The sequence below is a fragment of the Falco biarmicus genome, chromosome 1 (genome assembly GCF_023638135.1).
Source record: "Falco biarmicus isolate bFalBia1 chromosome 1, bFalBia1.pri, whole genome shotgun sequence".
NCBI classification, from domain to species: Eukaryota; Metazoa; Chordata; class Aves; order Falconiformes; family Falconidae; genus Falco; species Falco biarmicus.
The window spans coordinates 41946247-41960112 of NC_079288.1; the positions used below are offsets into that span (position 1 = coordinate 41946247).

Genomic DNA, 13866 nt, shown 5'->3' on the forward strand with positions numbered 1-13866 from the left:
GTTCCACCCACGCCTTTCTCATTTTCAGAAGTAATTCATGTTCCTTCACAGCTGGTAATAGCAATGAAGTCCTCTGTGTCTATGAATTTCTGAGGCATGAGGAGAAATACTGAGATAAAGAATCAGCAGCAATGTGACTGTGACAGAGGACTACCAGTTAAGACAGGAAACAGCTTAGCTTTGGTGTTGTGCAGGTAGGATTTGCTTGCTCTTTAGGAGAATATGGTGAAAGGTGGGGCTTGGGGCTTACAGGCATTGGTTTGAGCTAGATTTTGGAGTTAGACAGTGCTTGGGTTTAGGACTGAGAGGAGTTATTGAGTAGGGCTTATAATTGGGGTAAAAGACAGAAGGTGCCAAAAAAAAACCCTAGCACGCTCTTTAGTGAAGGATGCCTGATAGTGTGGGGTGGCAGGAGCTGACAGGTCTATCTGGGCAGATTTTGACCTGGGGCTACAAGGTGTTGCAAACGTCAGCCTGGGGTTTGGACTACCGGGGTAATGGGGACTGAAAAGTTAGGAGAAAGCAGTAAGTTGATCTAAGACTACATTTAGGCAGAAGTTTCAGGACACGATAATAGACGGAAGCTTACTGTATATGGGGTAGGGGCATCTAGTTGAGTAATCTGTATTTCTTGTTGAGTTTTGAAGGAGCATTTAGGCTATGCTAGACTGGTTGATACCTGCTAGTATTTTCTTGCTGTATTAAATGTGGGACTGAAAATGTCTGGGTCTTTGTTAAAAGTCATCATTCATGTAGAGATCAATGAAACAATTTTTTCCAAGGGCTACAGTAATTCAGCTCTTGAGAACAAAAAGGGGTGGTCAGTCTTAGAAGAACATCTCCATATCACAATGAGTTTTATGTAAACTATGTCACTTGCTTTTTACCGTAAGCTGTGTTTGTGGGCACGGCTTCTGTTTCTTCCCTTCCAGACTGTTGGGCACTGCTCTTGGCCATAGGGTGCAATTCTTCTCCACCACATCAAGCTTTATGGCCTACTCATAAAAATAGATTTAACAGTAGCACAGGCCTAAATGCTACAGCATTATTGCCAAGCGATCCAGGCTTCCGAGTCCTGTTTCAACAGCCTTGTAAGATGTTTGGCTAGACAACAACCTGCAAGCCACCAGCGTAAGTGTAGAGTGCCTCCAAATCTGGCTCAGTTTCAGATGTAGTTTAACACTGATTTCAGCTGGGTGAAATTCTCTGCAGGGATCTGCAGCACGCAGAACCTCAGTTTAGGCTTTTTTATGCTGCATCACGTTAGTTTATCTGGAGAAAAGTTGTGCTCTTGGTCCTTTATGCATTACTTGATTCTTTCCTGACCTCGATGCTCCCCCATTACTCCCAGCAGCTGGCTTTAAGAACAAAAGGAAGTTTCATCATTTCAGTTCAGCTGTGGCCAGAGAGAAAGATGGACTACAGATTCAGGGAAGAGCAGACAGAGAAAATGAATGTGCATGTGTGTGCACACATTAAATTCTTAAAACACAATAACATAAAAAAGCCAAGGAGAAAACTCCAGGCAGAAGGAAAATCTTTAACTACTAGAAATCATTCCTGTAGTAATCTCCATCATAACAAATCCATTTCTAAATTCTGACACTCTCTTCCTTCTTCATTTTTAAAGCAGTTTGTTCATGCAGAACTATTCTATCTCACCTGCTCTGCCAAGAGCCCCATGTGAAAAATGACCCAGGAAAAAACACAACATTAGAATGAAATAAACCAACAAATTCTGTGGGAAGCAAAGACTTCTCTTACCTCTTGTATACAAGCCTCTTTTGTACTCCTGCCACACAGGTCCACAGCTCTTTATCTCCTGGACACTGTAGTGGTGAATACAGTATTCTGTAATTTCCAGAAAAAAACCTCTACCACAAAATGCTTATTATAAGATAGAAATGTCTTCATCTCTGTTCTTTAAAAGAATTGTTTAGGAAGTCACTGCTTTTACTGCTGCTTGCAGTAGGATTGAAGTGTTGTCAAGACTTTGATAAGCTATGTCTACACAATTTCACTACAGAGTTTTGTTTCTTGATTTCCTTGTGCTGGTTTGCCGTGTCCCAGTTGTGCTTAGAGAATCTGTTTGCTCTTGGCAAAACTTCCCCGGGCGTTATTTCCCAAGTGATTCCAGCACAGCCTCTGAAAATGTGTTGGAGGAAGGGCTACAGATTCTGTCTCTAGAGAGAGGTTTGGTAGGAAAGGGCTGGTACACATCCAGTGAACATTGTTGTGAAATGCATCCCTTTTTACCTGACAGGGCCCACCTCTAAGTCTGATGGCAGCATACCCTGAATGAAAAGCTGTCCTGTGGTTTGAAGCTGCTGCATTTCGAAGGCAGAAATCAGGCAAACAGACCCACAGATGAGGGCCTACCTGTTGGTAACTAATTCCTTGCCAGCTCAATGGTGCAGTCCCTTGAATTGTATTTGGATGCAAGGAAAGATTAAACAAGGTTTATCAGCTGTTGTTTTTTCTCCATATGGGCTTTAAGTACCTTAAGAGACTGTTCCTCTGCCTGTACAGCACCTAGCACAGTGTTCCTTGACCTTAGCAGAGGTGCCAGTACTGCCAGCAGTAATCTCCAGACTAGTTAGGAAGCTATGCACTGGAGCTCAGTGCTCCAAAGGTCAAGATCCTGTAGGACATTTTGGGACTCTGCTCTTCTAACTGCCAGTCGTCTTCCTCATCATGCATAGGGGGCATCTATTTGACACACATGTAGCGTGTCTTTAGACAGTTCAATATAATTTCAAAGCATTGTATGCATGTGAATAGGTTTTGCTTTTCTAATTACAGAATTTTGATGCTGCTTTAACTGATACTGAAATCCACTCTAGCCCAGATGAGGTATTAGAGATTGGGTTTAGAACAGAAAGTCGGTGTCCTTAATGTAATGATGGACAATCCTAATGCACCGTTATTTTCCTTATGCATCGGGCCGATACTGTATGCCAGTTGGGTGATCCTGAACACTCGGTAACTTATTTTGTAGTACCTTAGTATTAAAAATGTATCAGGAAATTTGCCTTTTCCAGGAGCCAAGTGTATTTCAATGCCTTTTGAACCAAGTGCATTACCTAGTCAGCAAACAGCATGGCAGACTAAAAACAAACCTGTTCTGAGTTCAAAGCAGAGTATCTACATTTCACCTAGGGTATGTGAGTCAGCATGAAACCTGAGGTTTCTTGATGTTCATCTAAGTACTGCTGTAAAACACTGATACATTCATATTGGTCTCCATAGTACTGTAGTAGCACATATAAATCACCTACTAGAGGAAACTCTTTTTTTTAATTAATGGGCAAGCATATGAAACAAACCGTAAGATTAAACTGTATCTCTGTCCCACTTGCATCCCTCTGACTCTAGCCTAGCTTTGTAAATGGCTTATACCTTACAGGCAAGGGCCCTTACAAGACAGCAAGGAGCCTCCCCACTAGATAGCCAGCTTCTTGCAAAACATCCTTCATTTGGGAAAGTCAAGCAGTCTAAAAGATCAGTGAAAGCTTGCAGGGTGGGTTAGGCAGCATCCTGGCTGGAGGTACTGGCAGAAGGGATGCCCCAAGGGCAACTGCTGATGGGATCCCACCTCCAGACTTCTCCAGCTGGAGGGAGTGGGGATAAGCTCAGCTGTCCTGCTGAGGCTGCATGCAGCTCTGTGCATGCCTCCTTTGGGGAAGTATCTTTAATTCCAGAAGCATCTGTGCTTGGGGCTTAAAAGTCTTTTCCTCTTAATGCTGGAAATTTACAGTAAAAATGAAGTCTTGTGAACCTATTCCGCAGCCAGCTCCAGCTTCCTGGGAGTGCGCAGGCACAGAATTCAATCTGCCTGAACCAAATGAGACAGCAGGAGCCCTGAGAGCAGGGAAAGCCATTTAAAGCTCTTCTGCTTGTATCTTTCACTGCTGAACTTGCTGTGGGGGTAGATGTTAATTTAATGAGTATTCATTAAATTATTTTACAGTAGCTCAGATAGGTCCCAGCAGGTTCCTTGAACATGACACAGGATTTTGTTTTGTATTGTTTGGGCTTAATTAATTTTTCTGAGGGAGCGTTATAGTCCTAAAAGAAGAGAGTATAAAAACAATATTGGACAAAACTTTCCGGAGAGAACTTATGCTTATCCCTACCTATGCTCCTGGTATTTTTAGGGCAATATTTAAAATGTATTTTAGCTTTCAACATTCCCCCCCCAACTTTCTAACTAAATTGTTTTTGAAATGTTAAAACCAAAGAAAAATAGTTTTAAGCAAAAGCAGTATGTATGGCATAAATGAATTTGAAGTTAATCAAGATTTGTTTGGGGGTTTTGCCTGTAAAAAGCCACATTTCTCTTGGGCTCCATCTGGAACAGCTTTTCACCATTTTTCAGATTTGCTACAGATGCAGAAGACACTACTGTCAGTGTGAGCTGGGAGGGATTAATTCCACCCAAGATGTACAGTTATAAGTGAAGTGTGACACCTCTATTAGCAGCAATTAAAAACAAAAAATAAACTGTTCGTCTGGAATTGAAGCCCAGTAGAAAGGGGTGGGGAAATGTAGGAGATTTGAAACAAAGAAACTACACGAGAGTGGTCACAGATCATGTTTTTCAAGGCAGTTCCTAAAGACAAATAACTAACATTATCAGAGAAGCCATCTTGTGTTAGCAGTAATTGAGGACTAATTAGCAGTAAGGATAACTGCTTGCACCTCATTCAAGTCCCTTAGTGATCCAGTCTTGGTAAATATGGATAATAAGCAGTAAAATATTTACCATTTTCAGGGTTTGGAAGGCTGTCGGTGGACTTCAAAGGGAGGTCCCTCTCCAAGATGCAGCTGTGTGCTCCAGCACACCCAGCAGCGTAATGCTCCAGCACCCCTCCCCAGACACTCGTCTCACTCATGCCAGGAGAAATACAGGTATAACATGTGAATTCTGCTAAAATGAACAAGCCCTCTAAAAAGCCATAGGGTCCCTTTCTTGGATGGTGTGGCTGAATTCACCTCCTCGGCTACTGGATGTGTGTTACCCTCCAGGCTCCAAACCATCCTCTGTTAACAGGAGTAGAGCAAAATATGCTCAGGTCCTCCAGTGCTTTTTTCGGTCCTGCTGTATCATCCAATGCCGTATCATTGAATGAGAAAGCTCAGATCAGGCACAGAGTGAATGAGCAGGATGTGCAACAGCTAATTTTGTTTTTTAAAAAGATATTTTTCCCCCCTTATTTGGACTAACAGCTTATCAGTGTGTGTCAGGCCTGAAGAAATGGAACACTGTGTTACATGGGTTTACATATAAATTAGCTCACATTTTCTCAGAGACAGAATGGACATTTTCCAATAGTTTAGCAGAATTTTCTAGTGATTGAGGTTTTGAAGGCCAGTGCAGCCTCTGCAATAAGAATACTTGCTGATGTTAGAATTCTGTTTTTATTGGAGATGAGGTGTGGTGTAAAGGCCTATTAGCTGAACTGATGTGCAGCTGGCAGGTCAAATCAAAGGCAAAATTATTTAAACTAACTCAACACTCCATGGTACATTTATTTTCAGGAAATACAGAAACAATTTCAGTTCCTTCCGATAAATAGCGTGTCAGGTTTGCAAATTATATTTTAAAGGAAATTTTGGGTTAGTATTTCCAAGCTTCCAAAGCAGTAAATGTGAATCCACCTGAGGTAGACTTCATCTAATAAACCGTGGGGAGGAAAGTTTTAAATCATGTGTCTATAGTGATGAATTTTGAATGAACTGAGGTTTCTGATGGACAGAGCCATTGAAGATATTTACTCAAAAGCAATTCAGTAAGTAAGGACTGCGATGAACTTACTCTGTGGATGTGGACATATTCTATATTTTGAATCATTTCTAAAGTGCCTAATCCTGTGATATAAAATATGGTAACGACAGAGTGTAAACTGCCTGCAAGGGCCATTGCTCAGCGCTTTGACCTTACTGTGGATATGAGCAGCTTATTTTACTGTGATTGATGCCAAAGGTGTCCAAGAGTTACAGTACAAATGTAGCTGGGCAGACAGAGCTGTGGTGAGAGAGGGGAAACTGAGAACTTGGTGGGGATATTTGGTGAATCCCAGGCTGAGGCGCATAATTGCTCAGTGTTTCTTGTGTGGAAGAACAAGGCTGTTTCCAGAGAGAGGCAAGAAGACCTCCAGAAATGAGCGCAAGAATGTTTTTTATCACAGGTCTTACATGCTCAAAATACGAACTTCAGATGGGTAGCTTACTTTCCTAAGAGCATGTGCAGTACTTGCCATAAAGCCTGTGTTTCTGCACAATTTAATGACACTGTAAAATGTGGTTTACGGCTAACTTTCTTGGCTCTGTGTTACTCCCCAAAACAATGCCTGCAGGAAACTGTGGGGCTTTTTTTTTTTTTTTTTTAAACCAGACAATGACTGCTCTTGATTTTGTGGTTGAAAATCTCCTGATGCCTTTTTGTTTGTTTGTTAACTGAAACCTCAGTGCTTTTGCCAGTTACAGGAAGGAAGGTGTTTCATTTCTTGGTTTATCAAGCAATTTTATCCACAGCTGGTTTGAGTTACCTGCTTCCAACACTTCTGGAATGGAACTGGGATCTGCTAAAATTCAAGGAGATCTGATGCAAGCAAATTATAGTAGGAATTTAGTGCAGTGATGTTAAAATAAATGAGTAAAGCATTGGTAATGAACTCCTAACTTGTGGACACAGAATGGTTCTCAGAATTGCGGATTGTTTTCATACTTCAATACTTTCTCCATTATGAAGCAATTAACTGTTTCCTGTTGTCTTTTAAGAACAAAAGCATTTGTTTCAAATGTGACATCTTCCTCTCTTCCCAAATATCTTTTTGCATTTTCTTAGTCTTTAATGTTTTGGATGAGAGATTCACATTCTTCATAGCATCACAGGCACATGAATAGCTGATCTGAATTTTCATGTATTCAATTTCTTAGAGCATAAGTATTGTTTAGGGTTGAGTTCTTAGTTTATTCCAGTAAAATTAATATTAGTTTCACTCATCAGAAGCAACTGCAGAAAAATGGAAATGTCTGCATCCTCACAAGGTGGTGTAGATTTAGTAAATTATTTATCTTAAATTGTGGTCTTCTTTAATCATCATAATAAATCTAGATTAGCAGTGTAATATGCTTTATAGAGTTTGTCACATCTTCAGAGCATCTGTTATATTTTATAACTGAAAATGCTTGACTTTACTGTCTAATTTCAACATCTTTCACTTCCACTGCCTGCTTTTTGAACTAATCAACAGCAATCAAAAGGGGAGAGGAAGCACAGTATGTGCAGAAGGAAACAAGGTGCTGTAATCAATCCATCCTTGGAGAAACAAAAAATTGAGTGGTACTTACTCTGATGGAAATGAAATATGATTTATGTTTCTTAATACAACAGCAGCAACAACAAAAATCCCACAACAAAAGGGTCATGAATTTGTTTTTAAGATAGATTTGTATTGAATTGAAACACGCCTTCAGTGTTGGGGGACAGGAAAAAAACCTGATGCAACACTTCCTAACTAAATATTTATTTGTTTGTGCTCAGCTACTGTGCTGTTATGAATATTATTAGCCAGAGTGAGAAGCAGGTAATTTTAAAAGAAAATATAAACTGTTTTCCTTAGGTCTTTCATGAAGTCCTTTCATATTCTCTGAATGTAAAGGACATTATAGATACCGAATATTTAAGATTGATGATTTTATTAAATGGAGTTTGGAGCATGAATTAGTAGAAAGTACTCTTTGTCCTGTGTATTTTAGACTGTAGGGTAGCCCTAAAATCTAAAGGTGAATTTCTGGTCCAGCTGAATTAATGGGCTGTTTTGTCATTGACATAATAGGGACAACAGTTCAACCACTGAGTCTTTCACAACCAATGTGCAAAAACTGTATCTAGATAGTGCATGCTCAAATAATTTGTAGCATTTTATCAAAATGCATCAAACAAGTATGTACAGCCCTATTTTTATTTGAACTTTGGTTTTAATGACCATACAATCCTTGAGATTGCCTGCAACAGAATTTGAAGATGCAAATCGCATACTTAGATCTAAGAGATGAAGAGGTGAAGAACCTTATGCTGTCTAAAAGGTGCAGCAGAATATTTTCCTGAATTAAATCTGGAAGTTTATATAAAGGTTTTGTGACAATAGAAGTTTCAATTAAATAACCAAGCAAAAATTAGTTATTTTATGAATGATGTTAACAATGATGACAGTTCTTATTTTGTGTAGTCATTTAAGCAGCATGTAAACAGACTTTTGAATAGCTTCTGCTGATCCTTGTACTGGAGTCATATTCCAGAATTACATAATTCCTTGGGCTTTTTTTGTTTTCAGACCCTCTTTTCATCGGGACACAAGCTAAATTGTGGAATTTAAGCACATTGATTAAAATCCATCTTTGCTGCTTTCCATCAGTTTTTCAAATGTAGCCTGTTGTTTTTTCCTTGTAAATCTGAAAAAGCTCAGACTTTGTCATTCCATTCTTTAAGTCTCTCAATGACATGTAACTTTGGTTTTAAGAAGAGACAACTTCTTCAAGAAAATTTCATAGTTATCTTGACAAGGCAGAACAGTAATCTTTGAAAGGCTATTTCAAAGGATTTGTCAAACACACTCGTAGCTGTGTGGTTTAACCGCCAGCCCATTCTGCTGTGGTTCTGGGTTTGATTTGCTTTTTGGGGTTTGCTTGTTCGTTTTGTTGCGGGTTTGGTTTTGGGAGGGTTTTTTTGTCATGTTTTTTTGTGGATGTCATTCCCCCTGCCTCCACCCCACCCCGATTGTACATTGCAAGAAGACTTAGACTTAATTTCAATAAGAGCTTAGACTACTATTGGGAGATTTCTATTCCAAGTTTCATTTTAATTGATTCAGAAATGAGATTTGAACTCATCTTTGCCACCTCCCAGGTTCAGTGGTTTCTGTTCTAGATGCTTTCATTATTTGCTGCATTTTTGGGGTTTGTTGGTTGAGGTGTTTTCCTCAGAAAGAAGCAGAAGTGTGTAAATCTCAAAATTTTACAGCATGAAAAAATTTATTTTTGCCCATGACTTCTACACGATGTTCACTCTTGAAGATGAGTTAGTCCATAATACCCATTTCCCTACTGACAAACTGAACAAGCCTTTGAAGTGCTGTGTGTGTTACATGATGTGACCTTATCTTAACACTCACCTTTTACGCTTTCAATCAAAAAAAAAAACCCACCATCTGTTGGCACGAAGCTTTACTGGAAATACAGAAGTCCTACTATAAATTCAGCCTTTATTTTTTTGATTTTTGGTTGTTGGGGTTTTTTTGGGGGTGGGTGGGTTGGTGGGTTTTTTTTGTTTGTTTGTTGGTTTGTTTTTTGTTTTTTTTTCTCTGCTTTTTAATGCCAGAAAGCTTTGAAAAGACACTTGGAATCTACAGGGGAGAGATAAATTAGACTCTAGCTGACATGACTGAATTTTAAACTACTGAATATTTTACAGTTAGATTAGATAATGCTAGGTTACACTAAGCATAGCGTCAGACTGGTTGGGGGGGGGGGGGTGTTTTCAGATGCAATTTGAAAATTGAAACCAACGGCCCAAACCATTGAATATTTTTAACTCAGTTTGTGATTCGGCATCTTGCTCAAAACTGCTGTAAGACTTTTCTGCAAAGTTTGGAAAAGTTTGACCTTTCCCAGCATTTCGCACAGCTGATCTCAATTTCATGCCTTGTTGATTAGGGTTCACCTTGTTCTCCAAGAGTAGCAGCAAAATAATGCAGAGACCTTCCTTGGACTGACTGCTTCCTGGCTTATGTCGACAGGGTGGAGGTGCTGTCTGTTCCTTCTGACAGTGGCTACAGGTGGTACATCCTGCAGGCCTCTCCCATATGATGTGGCAACACTTGATCGTACTGTTTCCTCTGACCTGTAACAGTCCTGCTTGGCACTTGGTCCTCGGCTGGGCATTCTGCTGTTTTCTTTCTAGTACTAGCACGCTGAGTCAGCTGGTCCAATGGAAATAATCATATTTATCATATTTCTGAGAAGATGCGTTTAATTAAGTAACTGAAGATGATGTAGCTGGAAACATGTATCACTTTGATCTGTCAAATATGTGGTCACAAATGTTTATGAGGCTCAAAGCAGAAGTGCAAAGCCATATATTTTGCAGTCAGACAATACAGGTTTAGTAGGCTGAGACACATCGTAGAGCATTGCTCTATGAATTCTTTTGGACAGAAAGAGGGTAAGGGCCAGACATCTGCTGATGTGGATCAGTGAACTGAGGATTATTCTATTCTATTTTTTATTTTCATTCATTCAGTTTAAAATAGAAAAATGAAAGTTTATTTTGAAAATCTTTCTTGACAATGGCGAAATCTTACAAACTGGAGAAAGATGCCTGGATCTTGCAAAGAAATGTTTCTTTGCAGCTATGTTGTGCCTTTAGGGCACTTTTGAGGTTATGCTGTGAGGTAAAACTAATGGGATCTTTACTGGCGAATCTTTGCTGTTGCTCTGATGTTGTGCAAACAGATTGTATACCACTCAGTCACATGCTAATAATTACTTCTCCACAAATGGTGATTCATTTGATCTGTCTGTTTGCTAGATACCGATCTTCCTCCTTCTTTTGAGAAGGGGGAGTATATTTTTCAACCTTAGGATTGTGGTAGATGCAGAAGAGGCTGCTGAGTTGAAGGTCAAACAGTGTGCGTGTGTGGTTTTTTTTTTCATTCTCTCTGAAAAAAAAAAGTTGTTTTAATATTGAGCTGCTGCAAGGGCCTTGTGCCCTTTGTGAGGTAACACCTTTGTAACGTGTGACATTGAAGCCATTGCTTCGTTACTGGAGCACAAAAATTGTTTAACTTATATTTGTGTCATTGCAAGTGCTCTTCAAAAAGCAACCTGGAAGTGTGTAAAAACCATATTTGCTTCTAAACTGATCTCAGGTTTTTTAGTTTCATTATTATTTTAAACTCTCTTGGGTTATTACTTTCCATAGACTGAATTATTGCTGCTACCAGGAGTTGGGTCCCTGGGCTTTTTCATGCTCCTCTTACCAATAGGAGTGCGGTGAGAACAGTGTATGTCTTGTTGCAGGGTTAGAGCTGTGATTTCAGATCTGTACCCTCTTAGCCCACCTAAAATAGGTATGTGTGTTGCCTGGGAAGTCTGCACGGCTGGCTCTAATTCATCTGGTGCAACACCCTCCATGCAGAGCTGTCTGGCCTATTGGTACTGGGATGCTGTGTCAGCATGGGCTGATTTCAGGATTTGTTGTATTTGTGGTACTGTTGTACGGCACCTGTTTGCTTTGCATAATTGGTTTAGAAGGGCATGGTGCCAATATTTTTGATGCCAGGATACAGCCTTTTTCTGTTCTTAAGAGTCAGGTATGGAGAGAAGACAGGGATTCCAAGGGTTTGGTTTTGTTGCAAGCCTTGGCTGCAACATTGCTCTCATCATGGGCTCTGCTTCTCGCTACAAGCAGATGAACCTGTATGAATGGTGGAAATGGAAAAATCCCAGTGTCTTCGGGTGGGAATTTTAGTTCTAACATTATGTTCCATCATTAGCAAATCCAAGTCACCAAAGTGTGGTAGTAGGATATAGACCTTCATTTATTCCTAGATTTCCTTTGATATAAACTTTATTTCATGAAAAAAAGTGAATGCATCAGGAAACTACATGAGTGTCTTTGAGATTTTTCTGTTTTGTGGGACAGGTAATATTAAAATATTTTTAATGGATGGTTAAACTTAATGTGATTAATAGAAGGTCACTTTCATGTTCTGTGGTTAGGAAGATGATATATATGAAAAAGCGGAATAGAAACCCTGGGGAAGTAATCTTTTCTTCCCAGGTTTTTCTTTTCTTCTGCCGCCTCCTTTTTTAGTTTCTTTTTATCCCTCCCATTTTTTTTTAATTTTTTTTTTGGTCACTTTACTGTCATTTCTTTGCTTTTAGGGAGAGATAATTGTGAAGAGAAAGAAGTTTAAAATTAAGACATTTCAAAGTTTGCCTTCTATTTTCTAAGGAAACTCAGACTGCCTGTGTTTTTCCATTTCAAGTTCTATGCTGTGCTGTCCCCGATAAGAGACTTCAGTGGTTTCAATGTACACCAAAGTATCAGCCTAAAGCAAGAAAACTGGCAAAAAAAAACAACTCAAGGCTGTCTTTTAATGGACAATGTTTGTTCCTTTCTGCTGTGATTCTCCTGTGACTGTGATCAGGAATTCTAAGGATTGCGGTACCTGCCGGTAAACTGGTGCAGATACACATGTGCACAGTGGGAGAAAAAACACTGCGTTTGATCTAAGGGATCAAACATTTTGGGGAATCATCTGATCTCTTTCCTTCCTCCACATTTTTTTTTTTATTTAAAGATGCATCCCTAATCAGGCTTTGTCACTGCTTTGTAAACAGCAAACCTGTTAGCAGTACTGAAAGGTAAAGAGGTTGGCAAAGAAAGAAGAGGGAGGTTGTTTTATATTGATGTTTTAAATATTTGTTCTAGATGTGTGCCAGACCACTTGCTACTGACTTGTAGGAAAGGGACCCCAAACAGTAAGTGGTATAGAACCAGAGAAGTATTATGCAGGTTGCAATCCTTGTTTATTACATTCCTATAGCATGCTACTTTGTTGGGAATATAAAAGCTGCTCTTTTGGGTCACAGACCTAGTCCCATGTTGTCTCCTCTCTGACAGTGGCTGATGCCAGCTACCTCCAGGTAACCCTTGGTGTATAGGAGCAGTAAGACACTCAGGGAAGCACTTTTGCAATTCTGCAGGCTGAGCAGTAACTTAAATGTTTGCCCAGAGTTGCCAGAATTTGGGCTGAGATTATCATTCCTTTGCAATGCCTCCCTTGTGATTAATGAGATGTCTATGTGTTTGGTGAGGATAGGCCTGGTGGCAGGGTTCAAAAATGAACTTGTTCTTGACTTGTTCTTTGTTTTCCTGAAATTGTAGCAATAATCTCGAATTTGAACAACAGCGTATTATCTGCTCTTTCAGATTTTTTCAGAATTTCTCATGATGGAACAACTTTCAGGCCAGCTCTGCCCAATCACTGAGTGATGGAACTGAACGATCAGGAAGGTGCACCCTGATGACACAATGCAGCTTTCAGTAGTGCTGCTGTAATGTGGATTAGGCCAGGTAAGGTACTAACCACTTCAGCCACCCTTTGTGATGAGGATATACCCACTGCTTGGTTTTGCTGTTGTACTTGCTGCTTTCTTCTGCCTGACTTAGAACTGAAGTACCTGGAGCTGAGAGGTGAAACCCACTCCATCACCAGGTTTTTGCTGTAACAGTTTGCCTAAATATTCTTTCATAATAATGTTAAATTCTTACATTTAAAACCACTTGAAGAAAACTTGGCCAGCCATCCTCCTTAAATGAAGTGTTCCAAAAACTTGCTGAGAAGGTCAGCAATTACACTTTTTCTTCTGTAACCTAGTTCTGCTAAGATTTATTATTATAGACCTACCAGTTACCTTTACTAAAATCCTGCTGACAAGCTTGTAAGAGGGATGTGCAGGCTCTGGACAGCCCAGAACTGAGCAAGCCCTGGCTCTCGGGGAAGGGATTCTGGTTTCCCTAGAACCTTAACATCAGACCTGAAGGTGCTCAGGAGGCTTCCAGTACTGTTCTTGCAATGCACATGGCTGCGTTGTGTGCAGAAGTGACTGCTTTGTCCTCATTGCCAGGTGAATTGGAAAACAGTGGAATTGGAAATGTTTTTTATTTTTGAGAGTACTAAGCAAGACAGAACTATGCTGAGAACTATGCTGACTTGAGTTTCCTTGTGCTTCCCAGTCTGCTTGTGGCCTGTGTCTATGGGTGTCTTGATGTGCCGGAAAGTCTTTGCTGGT

General features: G+C 39.9%; 1 protein-coding gene across 1 annotated transcript in view; it reads left to right on the forward strand.

Annotated features, from left to right (window-relative positions):
- Positions 1-13866, forward strand: part of GALNT9 (polypeptide N-acetylgalactosaminyltransferase 9) — a 273921-nt gene that overhangs the window by 41778 nt on the left and 218277 nt on the right. Inside the window, exon 2 of the mRNA XM_056341904.1 lies at positions 13004-13147. The gene's annotated coding sequence lies outside the window, so the exon portion shown is untranslated. The remainder of the gene's footprint in view (positions 1-13003; positions 13148-13866) is intronic.